The following is a 15,544-nucleotide window of genomic DNA, read 5'->3' as shown; positions in this document are numbered from 1 at the left end:
TAGGAGACTACCTGCTACGCTACCGAGGCTACAGATCGGGCGAGAGGGTTCCATACCCAGATCATCACAAGTTGCAAGTGACTGTGTTAAGTTAAATTGTTCCCTTCAGTTCAGTACACCTTACATCACTGCTCATCACACTGAGGCCCAGACTATCCAGCTTATTGCAGCCTATTGATTAGTGCTTTATTAGCATCCTAAGCTGCAGGACTTTACTACAGTATATGAACCCTGCATACAGAATCACATTAGAGACTCTTTTCTAATGCCCAAGGAACTTGCTTCTTCAGACTAGCTCACCGTCTTTGAGGAGTCCATCTCTGCTAAAGTCTGCTTCCGCCCTTTTTACAATCTAGTAAATCATTGCCTTCACCCTCTATATTAGATCTCATTTAAATTCAGCATTACTTCAAGGAGGAGTTTTCCTTTTCTGAAATTACACCAACTTGAGGGAAACTTGCTTTCACACAAGATAAAAATCTGCACCAACTAGGGTCCCATCGAGCGTGCAGAAGATTGGATACTTTTGTTAAAAAGTTATACCAAAAAGGGACATTGTTGCTTTTTACCAAAGAATTCACCTCCGGAGTTAAACACAATCACTAGCAACTGAGTGTTCAAAAGTGAGTTAGTCTGACAGTTTGATAGTTCCTCCCAGCTCAATTGGGTAGAGACATCTCAGAGGCTGGGACTGATGTTAAATTCTGATCCTGCAGGACATTTGGGATTTGCCTAAAGTGATTAAAGTGATACTGTGTTACATTATTTTGTCGAACCTTTTAGAGCATTTAACTCATATTGCATGCTCATCTACTGATATATTTTGTCATGCTTGCACTCTTATTATTTGGGGAAATCCTTTGTTTGTGACCTCTTTCCCGTAGCTTGTTTCACATTTCTTTAGGATAGGGAGTTTCAGAGGGAAAAACAGCATCCAGTTGGGAATTTCACCTACCTATATATCATTTGTTTCCTAAGGTGATTTTCAGCAGTTAGATCTTCAATCAAGATCAGCTCTCTTCCCTCCCTGCCCTTCATCACGGCTACCCTTTGTTGGGGGTATTGCTGGCCACTATTCTGGGTGGACAGTGTGATTCAGGACTTTAAGCCCTGATTCACACTGGTGCAATTTGTCAAGAGATTTTGACATTTTTAAATTGCATGACAAGTCATACTCTATTGTCTGTAATGGAACTGTTCAAATCGGTGCCCCACTGATTTGAAAAAAAAGTTCCTGCACAATTTTCTGCCATTTCAGGTGCGACTTACATAGACATCTGTCAAGTACACAACAAGTTGTGTACATTATGACACTGTAAAAGCTCCACTGATGTCATTTAATTTGGATAGATATAGAAGGATTTTGGATATCAGAAAAACAGAAAAGGTGGCTAAAAAAAGAGCCAACTTAGTATACTTCTTACTGCTAATCTAAACTGAAACTGACCCAAAAAACTAGGGACTTCTCCAGAAAAAAATAAACATAGCTCCACTTTATTGTTTGCAACACCTTCAGGCAAGACTTTTGAAAGTTTGAAATTGCTTACAGTAAACTAGAAACCTTAGAATACACCTCTTCCAACTGATTCCTCATACAGTATAATGATAAGTAAGAAGACTGTTACAATTCATGTAGATAGTAAAGTATCCCGCGGCTATAGTAAAAATCTACACTCCATTGTAATGCAGCAGAGCAGGACGACTGCGCCAGTGTTGCCAACCATCCAGATTTTTTCAGACAGCTGGTAAAAACCTGACACTTTCCTCCTGTCTGTAAATGCCTGTAACAGGAGCAAAGTGCCAGTAAAAAATGGATGTGGGGGCTCAACCTGTGCAGTTTCGGAATCTGGAGCCGCCCGACAAGTCTAATGAGTCTCCAAGAACATCCGAGTGTGTTCGGTCGGTGCCGTCTGGCCGCTGTGAGCGAGTCATGAGGCGAGCTGCGGGCGTGATGACATCATGGGCATTTCCCAACACACCCCCAGCCAATAAAACCCAGGAGCGCTGACTGCTGAGCGGCCAGAGCGCAGTCGGAACCTAGTGAGTGTTACTGAAACAGACAGTGCAGACAGTAACAGTTTTACTATATGGCCAATAGAACAAGTATGTTGTACTTTCCTCGCCCATGCTCTCCCACCACCCTCCTGATCCATCAGTCTAAAGAGGAGTCTACAGAAAAACCTGTGACGCTTATGTATGGGGAAACATGTGATGACCCCATCTCACAGAACATAGTGCTCTCATAGGTGATTGATGGGCAGGGGAGTGCAGGAAAAGAAAGCATAGGATGTTTAATGTGCCCACTATAATGTACAGAGTCACTTTAACCACTTTAAGACCAGCCCATTGTAGCTTTACTGCTACAGGGCAGCCTCTCTGCACAGATTCACGTATATAAAAGTGATTCTGCGTTACCAGATAGGGGGAGCGCATGCGCTCACCCACCCAGCTGTGCTTCATCACAGCACATGCCAATCACTGGGTGGTGGCCGCCGGCACCAGGCGATCGCCTCTTAGACTCAAAGAGCACAGCCCTGTCAGTGCTTCACAACGCCATGATAGTTCATTGAGGACTACAAGCTGACAGCCACTAAAGGCTGTCAGGACTTGTAGTCTCTCATTTACAAATGACTGTGAATGAGTGACGCATCTGTGTGGGAGAAGCACCGCATGGCCACTTTTTAAAAAATTTGACAGCTAGTGAGGGGGGAGAAGATCCCCTGTTAGCTGTCAAAGTGGGGATCAGGGGGATAGTGGGGCTGGACTGATCGTAACATGTTACACCATGAATATGGAAAGGTGAACTTAGCTATCCTTTAAGGAGGCCTTTTCCTATTGTGCCAATAGTCTTGCAGTCCAAAGAGGAGTTACCCTGTGCCAACAATAATTTTGCCAGCTTAACCACTTGTTGCTTTAGATTCACTAATGACTAGTACTTTAAAGCAACATTACAACAGTCAAATGCTGCCTCCAGGAGGAGTGCTATTCTTCCCTGCCTTTAGTGACTTGTTCCTCAGAGAACCATAATTCACATTTCTTTTTGTTGTGCAGCAACTGGGCCCACTTCACTGCCTTTAAAGAACATTGATTGTTTTGGGGTAAAGAGTTGTCTCCTTGCCATCATGTCCTGAGGGCACAAAAGTGAGCTAGTGCGTCTATTTGATAGTTCTCACTGCTCACTGGGGACTGTAAACCACCTCAAGTTGCAGGTATTGGGTAGTTTCTGAAAAGCAGGCCCACTAACACTGGGACTCTGTGATAAGTGTTGTTTCCTTTCTTTGAAGTTGCTATAAATCGTTTATTAGGTCATTCCAATCAGTGGGTGAGTATACTTTTTTGAGGGTGATTTATCTGATTAAAAGTATACTATGGTGTCAGCAGGGGTTGGGCTTTCAGAGAGGGGTCCAGAGTAACAAGAAGCCTGAAAATCATCCAGCAACTCCTAAGGGGGTAGTGCTACAATTTCAAGGGTTCCACCATGCTGAAAAGGTTGGTATAGAACAAAGAAGAAGGGGGACTCATGGGATCAACCAGTTTTTTTTTGTGGGAAGGTTGTAACCCATTTAACCCATTTTACTTAAACACATACATTCGAAAAAATTTTTTAGTAATATACAGTATACTTAATTTTTTTCATTATTTTTTTTATTTTATTAATAAGTAGTATACTTGTTTTTTATAATTTTCTGCTCTGTGTCTATATTGCTGTTTAGCATTTCACAAACATTCTAATGAGAAGCTGCTAATCCCTTTAAATCTTTGACTTGTATGAATGAAACCTTTTTCCTTTCTCTAACTTATTTGATATCCCTCACAATATATTAAACCAATTTTTCTGATTCTCTCATACGAAGTCATAAACTTTCTATGCTGTTTTGTAATATTTACTGATTTGTAATAGACAACTTTCTGTAACCTAGTTTGGATTTCCATCGACTTCAATGGGATCTCTGATTCAGAAATTCCTCATTTCGTTGCACTCTAAAGTTTCTTAAATAGTAAGGTTGAACCACAACTGGCCGAAGTTTCAGAACTTTGCTTATTTCTTTTGTCTGTACATATACTTTGAACCTGAACCACCACACCAAATAAAAAAAAGACAAAGTTGTTGCTTTGGTAATGTAATGTAAGCCTTCACATTTGTAGTATTTTTCTGTTGGAGCTCCAATGATCTTATGCATAATTAACATGGTGAGCAGCATACTGCAAAAATCTACCGCAGTCAATAAAAAGTCACCTAATAAACAAAAATGTGCTTGCTGTGCGCATACAGTATCGGGGGACCTTTGAAGGGGGTCTGTGTGCCTTTTTTTCTTTTTAATGAAACCGGCAGTGAAACGTGATTTTCTGGCTATTTAAACTGCATCATTTTCTTTTCTTTGTAAATTTCACATTTGCTGTAGCAAATCCTACAGCAGGAATGAAAAAAATGTGTATAGTTTTCCCTGAAGACTTTTTGAGTCTGGTATTGATTTTATGGGGTTACCTCAATGCAAAAAAACAAATAAAAATGTGCAGTCCCCCTATGAATTCAAACCAGACCCATAATTCAAGCATGCAGCCTGGCTGCCCAGGAAAGGGTAGGGGGGAAGCATGTGCGAAGCACCCATGCTGATGACAAGGGTCTCATCCCCACAGCCCTAGCCAAATATCTCTTTTTCTTCATCATGTATAGTCATTGCACATTAATACTACTGTTTTCCTGCATGATGGGTGTAATTCTCTGTATAATTTTTTATGTTGTATGTATGAATGCTGCACAGTAACACTTCTCTTGTCCAGTTTGTTGTATATACAGTAACTCTCAGTATTAGCTCTTATTCTATATGTATGGATGCTGCACAATAATGCTTTTGTTTCCCTGTTGCACATAATTCTAAGTATTACTTCTTATTGTGTATATATGGATCCTGCATAGTACCACCTCTATTGTTCTGTATTCTGTTTATATCTCAGTTTATGTTGCTATATCTGTAAGCATAGATATCTAATAACATAAAATGCAAGTTACATACAGCACTAATAATAAAATAGACCTAACTTTCATGACAGGGTTATTTTAAACACGTAAGAGCATCCTTTCATTGTCAGTGTGTGTCGTATGATTCATCTTAAACAGTATGTGCAAGTCACCTTGACATTGCTACCCCCATTTTGTTTTCTGTAACAAAAGATTAATGTATAGAGAAGAGGATAGAAGTCACGTATTTCCTGTTTATTCACAGGTACTTTTGATGTCTTTTTAAAATATAATTGACATAATGGGATAGTCAAATGACAAATATGCAGATGCTGCCTGTCACCATGTCATAAAATTATTCAGACAGGTGGTGGACATTGTAAATTGCAAAATAGTTTAGAGGCCTCCGGAAGTTCTTTTCAGAGAGTATTTCTTGATGACAGTTCTCTGCAGTCATATTATATGCTGAAGTTATGAACACAATTTTGTCTTGTAAAACCAGTTTAGCTACTACTGCTAGCTCAGGCATGACCTGCCATTCACATCTCTTATCTGTAGAATAAACTGTCCATAAACTTTCTCCTAAAACTTGCAGTGCGGGTGCAGATTTTTCTTTTCGATATTTACTATTGTGTTCATCATTTACATATGGCGGGAGCTATATAGTCATGAATGTCAATTACATCCTAAGTATGGCAATATTGAGAAAGAGGATGGGTATGTTTCAACCCTTGAACATGTTCTAAATTGTGCATTTTGCAACTATTACAGGGTGCAGCTTTTTGCATCAACCGTGACACAGCAGAGAGAAAATGGTTGGGGTTTAGTGGGAAGCACTATTTTTACATAGCAAGGACTTTCTCTAATAAAAGATAGGGTCCACCCAACAGCAATAGTTACGGTAGGACCCTTATGGGCTTAGTCAGTTCCTGGATTTTTATTTGTCTTGGATACTTCAATGGTAAGATCTCCCTGTCCTTTTTCCCTGACTCTTCCTGTGCACCTGGGGGGTTTCCACCTACCTTTGTTTGTGCAGCCTCTCATTACATTCTCCATGATACAAAACAAAGCTAACTTGAAGAGTGCGGACCCTTCATAATGACAAGCATGCAGACCCAGGAAACGAAGGGCAAATAGATCACCAACAGAATCCCCAAGAGTTTTAAGAAGCTGTTGGATGATTTAGCTCCCCAGCATCTACCAAAAACTGAAATATTTTTGGCAGCTTAATCCTTTCCTAAAATATAGCCCAGCTTTGTATTTATGCCAGAGACTGCCACAAATGAGCTGTGTTGTTGTACTGGCATTAAAGAGTTCTATAGTATTTGAAACAACACAACTGAAAATCTATCCATAGATGGATCGAAATTCAGTCAGTTAAGCAGGGAGTAGACAAATTTCGATTAGTGTGTGGCTGTCCATGCTCAGCTGATAAGCTTCTGTTGAAGGAGAATGTTGGAAAATGTTTCTCAAAGGAGATTGTTGGAAAAAAACTTTTGATCAGCAGCTGCAGCCAATAGGCTGCTGTGAGAATACAATGTCTCAGGCTAATCCAGTATAGCCTTCCAGCACTGAAGACAACAGCTGTGGACTATTTGTAAATAGAACTCTGGGAAAGATTTTTAAAATGCCCCTAAAAATGAGGCTATATTTTGTCTAGCAAAACATAAAAAGCAACTATACTTACCTTTTTCTCACTCCCAAAGGCTTTATCTCAATTTGACGTCCAGTCTCCCAAAACAATTTCTCTTAACATCTCTACCAGTTGCAGATACTCTGATATCATCACACCAGTGGTCCTACACTGTAAGTGAGGATGTGAAGGCTTGCCCATAGCCAGGAACATCGGAGACAGAGGAAAAGATTGTCAGCTGGTGGGTAAGCTAAGAAAAAAGTTGGGTAAAGTTGTTTTCTTTGTTCCCACAAGACAAAACAAGCATATAACTCTTACAGTGTGATGGAAGCCCCACTGCAATCGTAATTGTTTATATATCTTAGACTTTAAGAAACCACGGTAAACATTGTGCGGTATCATTGGTTTCATCACAAACCTTTTTAAAACCCAATTCCATCAATTGGAATTGGATTCCTTTAGCAGAACCAGTTGCTATACTCATCTGATCTTCAGTGCTGTCTCCCTAGATTTATCAATCCTGCAATGCAGCTCTGGTTCTCATCTGGGTTGAATGGGATCGCAGGAGACTGCTGCAACATCATTACATGGCATTGCTCTCTACAGCATTTAGTATCCTCCATCCACCAAGATGAAGAAAAGGGTAAATAGAATTTGTGATGTTACATGTATGAAAACTGGAAAAAGGTATGCATATCGATTTTTTGTAAGAATGCCATGGGTGTTCCATTGAGCATGGGGGGGGGGGGGTTCAGAGGAATGGGGAGGGACCCAATCTGCAGTTGGGTTTTAAAGGCAAACTATACCATCATCTCTTTATGTGTGTCATTTTACCAAAGTGGTCATGGATGATTACACAAATGGAGTAGAAGATTACAGTTCAGTTTATTAGGTGGGACAATACCTGTATCCAACCCAAACTCAAAGAAGGAACTTATATTTAAAAAAAACTACTGAATATATTTATTGAAGATATACAGGACTTCTCCTGCGCTTCTCCCATCCTTTGGAACTTCCTACCCCAATCTGTTCAGCTATCTCCTAATCTATCCACCTTTAGACGATCCCTGAAAACCTCTCTCTTTAAAGAAGCCTATCCTGCTTCTACCTAGTAAACTGTTATTTATTTCCTCCATCAGCTCATCCCCCCACAGCTATTACCTTTTGTATCACTCAACCCTTCCTCCTAGGATTGTAAGCTCTAACGAGCAGGGCCCTCTGTTTTCTCTTGTACCAAATTGTATTGTAACTGTAATGTCGACCTTCATTTTGTAAAGTGCTGTGCAAACTGTTGGCGCTATATAAATCCTGTATAATAATAATATAATAAATAATAATACAGGAAACTATTTCAGTGATCTGCTTTCCTTCTTCAGGGCTATAAAAAAAAACACTAAGGAAGCAGTTAGCCCAGTGCGGAATAGGAAAGGCTGATATATCTCAGCAGTAAAAATAGCTATGGAATCAGTGTTATAAATAGAGTAAATTATAAAATAACCTGACAATATATACCAAAGATAAAAAGTGCAGGTCAAACATTAACAAAGGATTTGTTAAACAAAGTGTGCCCTGGTATTACAGCAACAGATCACTCTAATCTATCAATTAGGAAAGGAGCAGATTCATTTTTTCCAGTTAATAAATACAACACTATTCTTCTTCTGTTATTGTTTCTTTTTAGTTGTATTTGTTAATAAGTGAAAAGGGGTTGTGAATTCAAAAAGAAACTTAAATAGCTTTTGTTATATGGATGCAACCTGAAGAGGTATTTCATACAATGGATTATATGTGGATGGGCAGTACAGTAATTTAGTGGTTAGCACATCTGCCTGGCAGTACTAGTGTCATCGGATTGAATCCCAACCACGGCACTACTTGTATGGAGTTTGCATGTCCATGCTTTGCCTGGATGGGTTTCCTCCCATGCTCCAAAGATATGCTGGTAGGTCATTTGGCTCCTGTCTAAACTGGTCCTAGTATGTGCATATCTGAATATGAGTTCGAGACCTTAGATTGTAACCTCCTTGAGGGCAGGGACTGATGTGAATGTACAATATACTGGGGTTAGACAACAAAATAAAAACATTACATGATTTGCAGGTGTGAAAGTGACCACATGTTTCGCTTTGGAAATAATATAACATTATTTTGCTTCCGCTGTGTGATAAGACACCTAGATAACAGGTGGGAAGTCTCACTTTCGTCATTCACTGTGTACGCTGCTAGTAATAATACGAAGTCATGTCAGAGCTTACTGAGTCTCAAAGAGGGCATGTTGTTGGTGTCCGCTTAGCTGGTGCCTCTGTGACTGACATTGCAAATATAAAACAGTATCCCATGAAAACTGAGAATGAGCTTTGCAGTCACTAGTTTTATTCTTATTCTGGGTCACAATCCTGCGCAATGTCTTTTTATCTCTTTTGGACAGTTGACCATGTGGGCTGCGCTTATGCTTATCAGATGATATTTTCCCGGAAACTGTATATGCCGTTATAACCTTTAAAACTGTACCTAGCAACACGGCAAATAAATTGCCAACTTTAGTCACAGAGGCACCAGCTAAGCGGACACCAACACTTTGCTCTCTCAGTAAGCTCTGTCATGACTCCGTACTACTAGCAGTTCACATAGTGAATGACGAAAGTGAGGATTCCCACGTGTTAGCTAGGTGTTTCAGCACGTACGAACGTAAAAGCACCCATTGGGGCGCCTACATGTGAAAATATTGTTTGCGATACACATGCATGTGCATGCCAGAGTAAGAACAATAATTACAGCACCAGACTTCCTTTATAACACTAAACTGATGACCTATAGGGGCTTTTGAAGTGTCTTCTATAGAAAATGTCAGGTACTGACATTTTTCACCATTTCATAGGCACACACAAATTTAGGTTTGGCATGTTGGGTATCTATTTACTCAGCTCAACCCCTCTTTTATATTTTGCCCATAATTTGGGTAATATATTATGTTTTCCCTAAACTTTCACTGTAGTGTTATATTTACTGAAATTTTGTGCTTCCCAGACCTTTGCAATAATATCGTGTGACATAAAAAATTGGAACTGCCACTATTTTATTCTCTAGGGTGTCTGCTTTCAGAAAATACATAATGTTTGGGGGTTTTGTGCAATCTTCAGGCCTAAAGTGCCTTTTTAAACATGTATGAAAAAACTGCAAAAACAGATCTGGCAGTGAAAGGGTTAAAAAGGTATGTCAGAAATGACAGCACGCATACACCTCAGTAAAGTTTTCTTTAAAGCCCAACTCCAAGCCTGAGATTTCCAACCCTCCTCATTTGCCTTTCACCCCTTTGTAATTTTATATCCTTAAACAAATATATATCCCTACCCTTTTTTCAGGTGTTTTCTATCTGGCCCATTGACATCACTGATCCTTTTTATCCTCTTCTTCCTCCGGTAGTAGGTGTATCTGAAATGCTGCAGATCAGGTTCATCTATTGATGATGCATCAATCTCTGTAGCATTTTCTTGTGAGTCCAGGTTGAGGATGGAGTCTTCACACCCTGGTCTAACAGAAAGTGAGTTGAATGACATTATTCAGTCGGTAGGAGGAGTGGTGCTGGATGAATTACAGGCTGAGTCTTTGGGGGACAGTGCCAGAGATAAGAGAATATTGCAGACAGAACTATTTTTTTTTAGGTTTCCTTATGATAAGGGACTAATTATTTCTTTATCCCTGATTCACACTAAATGGGGCTCTGAAATCGCGCTACTTCAGCCGCAGTATTGTGATTTCAAAGCTGCCAGTCAGTGCGGTTTCATGTGCACCTTGCCGACATCTGTTCGACTTCATGTACAGATGTCAATGCAAGTCGCACATGAAATCGACAAAAATAGTGCAGAAACCTTTTTCAAAATCGATGCAAGTTGGAGTTGCACTGATTTGAACAATTCCATAGGCACAAATAGGGTGCGACTTGTCATGCGATTTTGAATTGTAAAATTGCTTGACAAATCGCATTGGTGTAAATGGGTTCTTAATGTTATTGAGCAGCTTTTTTTATTAGAAATAAACCAAGGTCATGTTCTTGCAGTCTATTAATGTTATTTTCAGAGCAGTAACATTAATACTAACTTAGTACTAGTCTAGTTATTTTTTTACACCCTTCCTTGTTTTTAATCTGTGCAGGTACCTGTTGATGGATTTTTGACGTCTGCAGTGGTTGCAGCAATTTCTAGTGGTTTCTTGAAGGAAGCTGTGGGATGTTACTGCATTCTGCTAAGAAATATTTGAAGCTGCAGGTTACATCTTCTGGGGGCGATACAGCATTAGTTATGTGTAATGGTTTGTATCCTAATACCTGCATGCAGCTGCTTCTGTACTGACTTTCCTCTAGCACTGTGAGGGTCAGCAGCTTTTGAGAAAAGTTACACTGCTGACCCCCTCCCCTTTCCCCGTCTGCCCTCCCTGGCATTCACAGAACTCATACCAATATTGTTCCACAGTGCATACGTTTCTGTGAATGAGCAAGGGGGTCTTGTCATCCAACTGCTCCTACTCCATTGGCAGAATGCAAAGCATTATAGGACAATAATTGTATTTCTATTGAGTTCTGTGAGTGGCAGAGTGCAGAAGGGGGCGGGCGAGTAGCACAACTTTCTCCGTAGCAGCGGCTGCTGTTAACCTTCACAGTGCCAGAAGATAACTGTTCAAGGCTGTATCCAGTGGCTCTAAAGGAGGCACAATAGGGAAGTGCAACACACTCTAACTTTGGTAAGATTTCTTTGTTTAGTTAGAGGCTTGCTTGAAACCTAGGTAAGAGTCAGCCTGGGAGCAAGTCAGTGAGGCAACTTCAGGTTAGGCTGGGAGGCTCTACATGTCAGGGCTTCTGGAGCCCTCCCACCCTTCTAGAAGCAACTGGCACTTTTTAGAAGAGGGGCAGAGGAGGGGAGGAGGCTTGGATTTGTATGTTTGAGGGAATCTGTCTAATCCCCAGGCAGGAGGCCTAGCATGGTGGCTAGGATAATCCTTAAATATAGGAGAGCCTGATCAGCAGGGGGAGTAGGAGTCAGGTGGAGGATGGAATGAGGAAGGTGCTGCTGGTGTGGAGCCTGGGAGCGGGCACCAGAGGAGGGGGTCTGCCTACAGGCTGAAGCTGGACAAAAGGACCTCCACTGTCCCACAGTCTAAAAAAGAAGGGGAAACAACCTGCGCTACACCCCAGGCAATACAATGTGTGAAAAAAATATATATTCTGAAACAATAGTGAAACAATTAGTGAACTTCTGCTACTCTTTCCCTGAACACCAGAGAATACAAACATATAAAAAATGAGTGCGCTATACACTAAATAATCAAACAATAATCAATTAAATAAATGCTGCTACATGAAAAATGGGCATAAATTAATTGAAATTATATAAATCCACAGTCATATATTAAATAATTAAAAGTCCCAAAATCCAAAAACACAGTGCTGTGTGCTAAATATATCCTCCAACGGAAAGTGCATAGGTGTCCCCAAATGCTTGACACAAAAGAAAAAAATCAGCCTCTTACCAGACACTTTGATGCCCAATCAAGAGATCAAACGAGCAGATGGTGTTCAGATCCCACACTAACACCCTAGTTAGCCATATCAAGGAGATGAATAGAAGATGAATGGACAACTGCAGGTTTACTTAAACGAATCCATCACATCAGACAGCTCTCCACATCATGCAAGGAAAGGTTTAAAAACAGAAGAAAACTTCATAGTGTGACCCGATAAACCAGCAAAGAATTTATTAAAGTATTGCACTTACATAGATAAGGTGCATAAAGGCAGTGTAAACATTTAAAATTCCAGCGGTGTAAGACCATGAGGTGACATCACAGAAAGCTCCGCCCGACACGCGTTTCTCCAAACATGGTGTCCTCTGGGATTGGAGAACATTTATATGTCCCACAGTCTGCCAAGGAAAAACAGCCTGTCAGCACTGAAGGAGCCAGCCTAGCGAAAGGCCTGAAAGCAGCTGCAACCCATTAAGCATCAGGAACAGGACAGTGTGATAACTTCTACACCACCTGGGCCAAAGAAGAGAGAGGTGGTCAGGTGGACACTCAAGACAGACAAGTGGATGAGGAGATTTTCATCTGGGGTCTGAGTAGGTTCTTCCAAGGGGACAAAGTGCTCCTTGCAAATACTGTGTGCTGATTTCTGTCCTTTTTTGCTAAGACGTTTGTCCTCCAAAGTTGTACAGTTCCATTCGGCATCCCATATATCCATAGGCCCCATCAAAGTTGTTAACCCCCAAAATAATTAAAAAAAAAAAAAATCTCAAAGGACTGTTTTACTGACCTTGGATGAAAGTGTGGAAAATGCATGTTGCCTGGCTGTGCAGAGTTTAGGGGGACCCAAAAACTCAGTGGCCCTTGAGAAGGTAGTGCTACAGAAGATTTTTACCATTCACAGCAGTCTGCAGATAAAGGGATATACACCATTACACATAACTAATGTGTTTGGTGCTGTATCCCAAACAAAATTACTAAACATCAGCATTAAATTCGAATGTTCCCCACACATACCATGCTGGCAGCAGGGTGACTATTGATTAAGGATTCTTTTGATAGAAACATCCAGTTATATATGTAGAGGTGGTCAAAGGCCAAAAGGTGACATGAATGTGTTGGACCAATCTAACAATTGGAACAGGACTCTTGATCATAAGCTTTGAACATAACTATGGATGTTTAGGCTGTCTGAGCATGCAGACTTATGTTTTGGAATGGGCAAGAGAAGTGGGGGAGGATGGCAATGGCTTATCTCAAAAGAACAAGACTTTTAAATCTGTATCACCACTTCTTTCCAAAATTGGCTGGCTAGGACCAGAGACATTAAAATGATTGCCAGTCAGGTGACCCCCCATCACATATCTATAACAAACTAAAGTGGTTGTAAAGGTAAACTTTTTTTTACTTTAATGCATTCTATGCATTAAGGTAAAAAACGTTTTAATAGTAACTCTCCCGCAGCCCTCCCTCCCCCCCCCAATACTCACCTGTGCTCAATCTCGATCCAGCGCTGTGCATGTCTGCAGCAGCTCTTCTCCCCTGTCTCACATGCTTGGCTGAGAGCAACGGGAGCCATTGACTCCTGTTACGGTCAGTCAAAACCTGTGAGCAGGGGGCGGGACCAAGAGAAGCTGTGTGTTTGAATAGACGCAAACAGCCCAGCTCGAGATCAAGCATGATAAAAAAGCATGAGCAAATGAATGCTGAAACTCCTGCGCTGGACGATGAGCTCCACAATGTCCGTAACCCCACATGGAGTACTTTTTGGGAATGCAAGCCTTGCTGCCCTCAACGGACCAGAGAAATCCAAAGGAGCTGTGTGCAAAGAAACAAATAGAGGGCGCACGGGCCTAGTGCATTACCTTCTAAAAAATAGATTTATTGAATAAAAGTAGTATACTCACAAAAGAATAAAATCAAAGGCACATCACAAAAAAGACAGCATGGTGAAATCTCCCTAGATGGTGGCTGTTGGGGGACTGTAGGCCTCCAAATGGCTGATGCGTTTTGAGGCAGAACTTCTTCTGGTTATGGTTATGTTTGAAATTTGCACATTGATTTGTGGATATAAGAACTACGGCACCATTTTGGATTTGTTTCAATTGATGTATGCACATAGTGTTGTAGGGTGCAAGCAGCTGCTTCAAATAAATTAAAAATGATTTTATTTATTTGAATATACACAGTATTTTCATAGCAGTGCAAATTTTTTGAAATGCATTTAGCCCTAAAGTGATAATGTGTTTCAGGTTGTGATATGATAATGCTGCCTTTAAAATATGAATGTATTAAACTGAATACATATTTTTAATCGTCTGAATAGTACCATCCCTTTTGTGTTATAAATTAGGGAGGGAATTGGATTTGGAAATATTTTTATGGGGTTTTGTAATCCTTTGCGGTTTGGGGAGATTATGATACTGTCCAGAGGTCTTTTGCTTAGGAGTATTTTTGAGCCCAATGAGGGGAGGGAGCTGGTTATGTGGTATATGGTTTGAAGACATAGGATAGGTTGTTTCTTCTGGGAAAGACATTGGCTTATACTGACGCTGTACTACAGCTTATGACGCTGTACTTCATTGATGACAATATATAAAGAAAAAAAGTGGAAATTTTTTTAATTTCTTCATTTTCCACGAAATTATGATAACTTCAAAAAAACTCGCCGTGCCTCTTACTAAATACCTCAGACTGTAATTCTCCAAAAATTGGTCATTTGCATTGTATATGTACTGTCTTGACATTCTTGGGCCTCAAGAACTGAGATAGGCCGTCAGTACATCAAGATTTATCAATTTTTACGTACAGTTAGGTATATATATATATATATATATATATATATATATATATATATATATATATATATAGACACAGGTATTTACCAAATCACATTCAAACTATAGTTATATAATTGAATCAAAAGCTGTTTCATGGCCAGGTGTGGGCTACTCAATTATTTTTTCATCAATTAAGCAGGTAAAAGGTCTGGAGTTGATTCTGGTATTTGCAAAGTGTGGTATTTGCATTTGAAATCTATTGCTGTGAACCTACATCATGTGTTCAAATGCAAGTGAAACAGGTCATTGTAAGGCTTCAAAAATTAAACAAATCCATCAGAGAGATAGCAGCAACATTAGGAGTGGCCAAATCAACAGTTTGGTACATTCTGAGTAAAGAAGAATGCACTGGTGAGCTCAGCAACATAAAAAGGCATTGACGTCCACAGAAAACAGCAGTGGTGGATGATCGCAGGATCCTTTCTATGGTAAAGAAAAACCCATTCACAACATCCAGACAAGTGAAGGACATGCTCCAGGAGGTGGGTGTATCATTGTCAAAGTCTACAATCAAGAGAAGTCTTAACAAGAGCAAATACAGAGGGTTCACCACAAGGTGCAAACCATTCATAAGCCTGAAGAATAGAAAAGCCAGAT

The 15,544-nt window shown here is 40.2% G+C and overlaps 1 long non-coding RNA gene across 1 annotated transcript in view; it reads right to left on the bottom strand.

Annotated features, from left to right (window-relative positions):
- The window catches only part of LOC149458049 (uncharacterized), a 58,974-nt gene that overhangs the window by 23,092 nt on the left and 20,338 nt on the right, over positions 1–15,544 (bottom strand). The gene's annotated exons all lie outside the window — the stretch shown is intronic.

This window comes from Staurois parvus, unplaced genomic scaffold (genome assembly GCF_062004578.1).
Source record: "Staurois parvus isolate SC_StPar_1 unplaced genomic scaffold, SC_StPar_1.0 ptg000298l, whole genome shotgun sequence".
In the NCBI taxonomy this organism is placed as follows: domain Eukaryota; kingdom Metazoa; phylum Chordata; class Amphibia; order Anura; family Ranidae; genus Staurois; species Staurois parvus.
The sequence above is the reverse complement of the archived record's forward strand: the minus strand, read 5'-3'. Positions and strand labels throughout refer to the sequence as shown.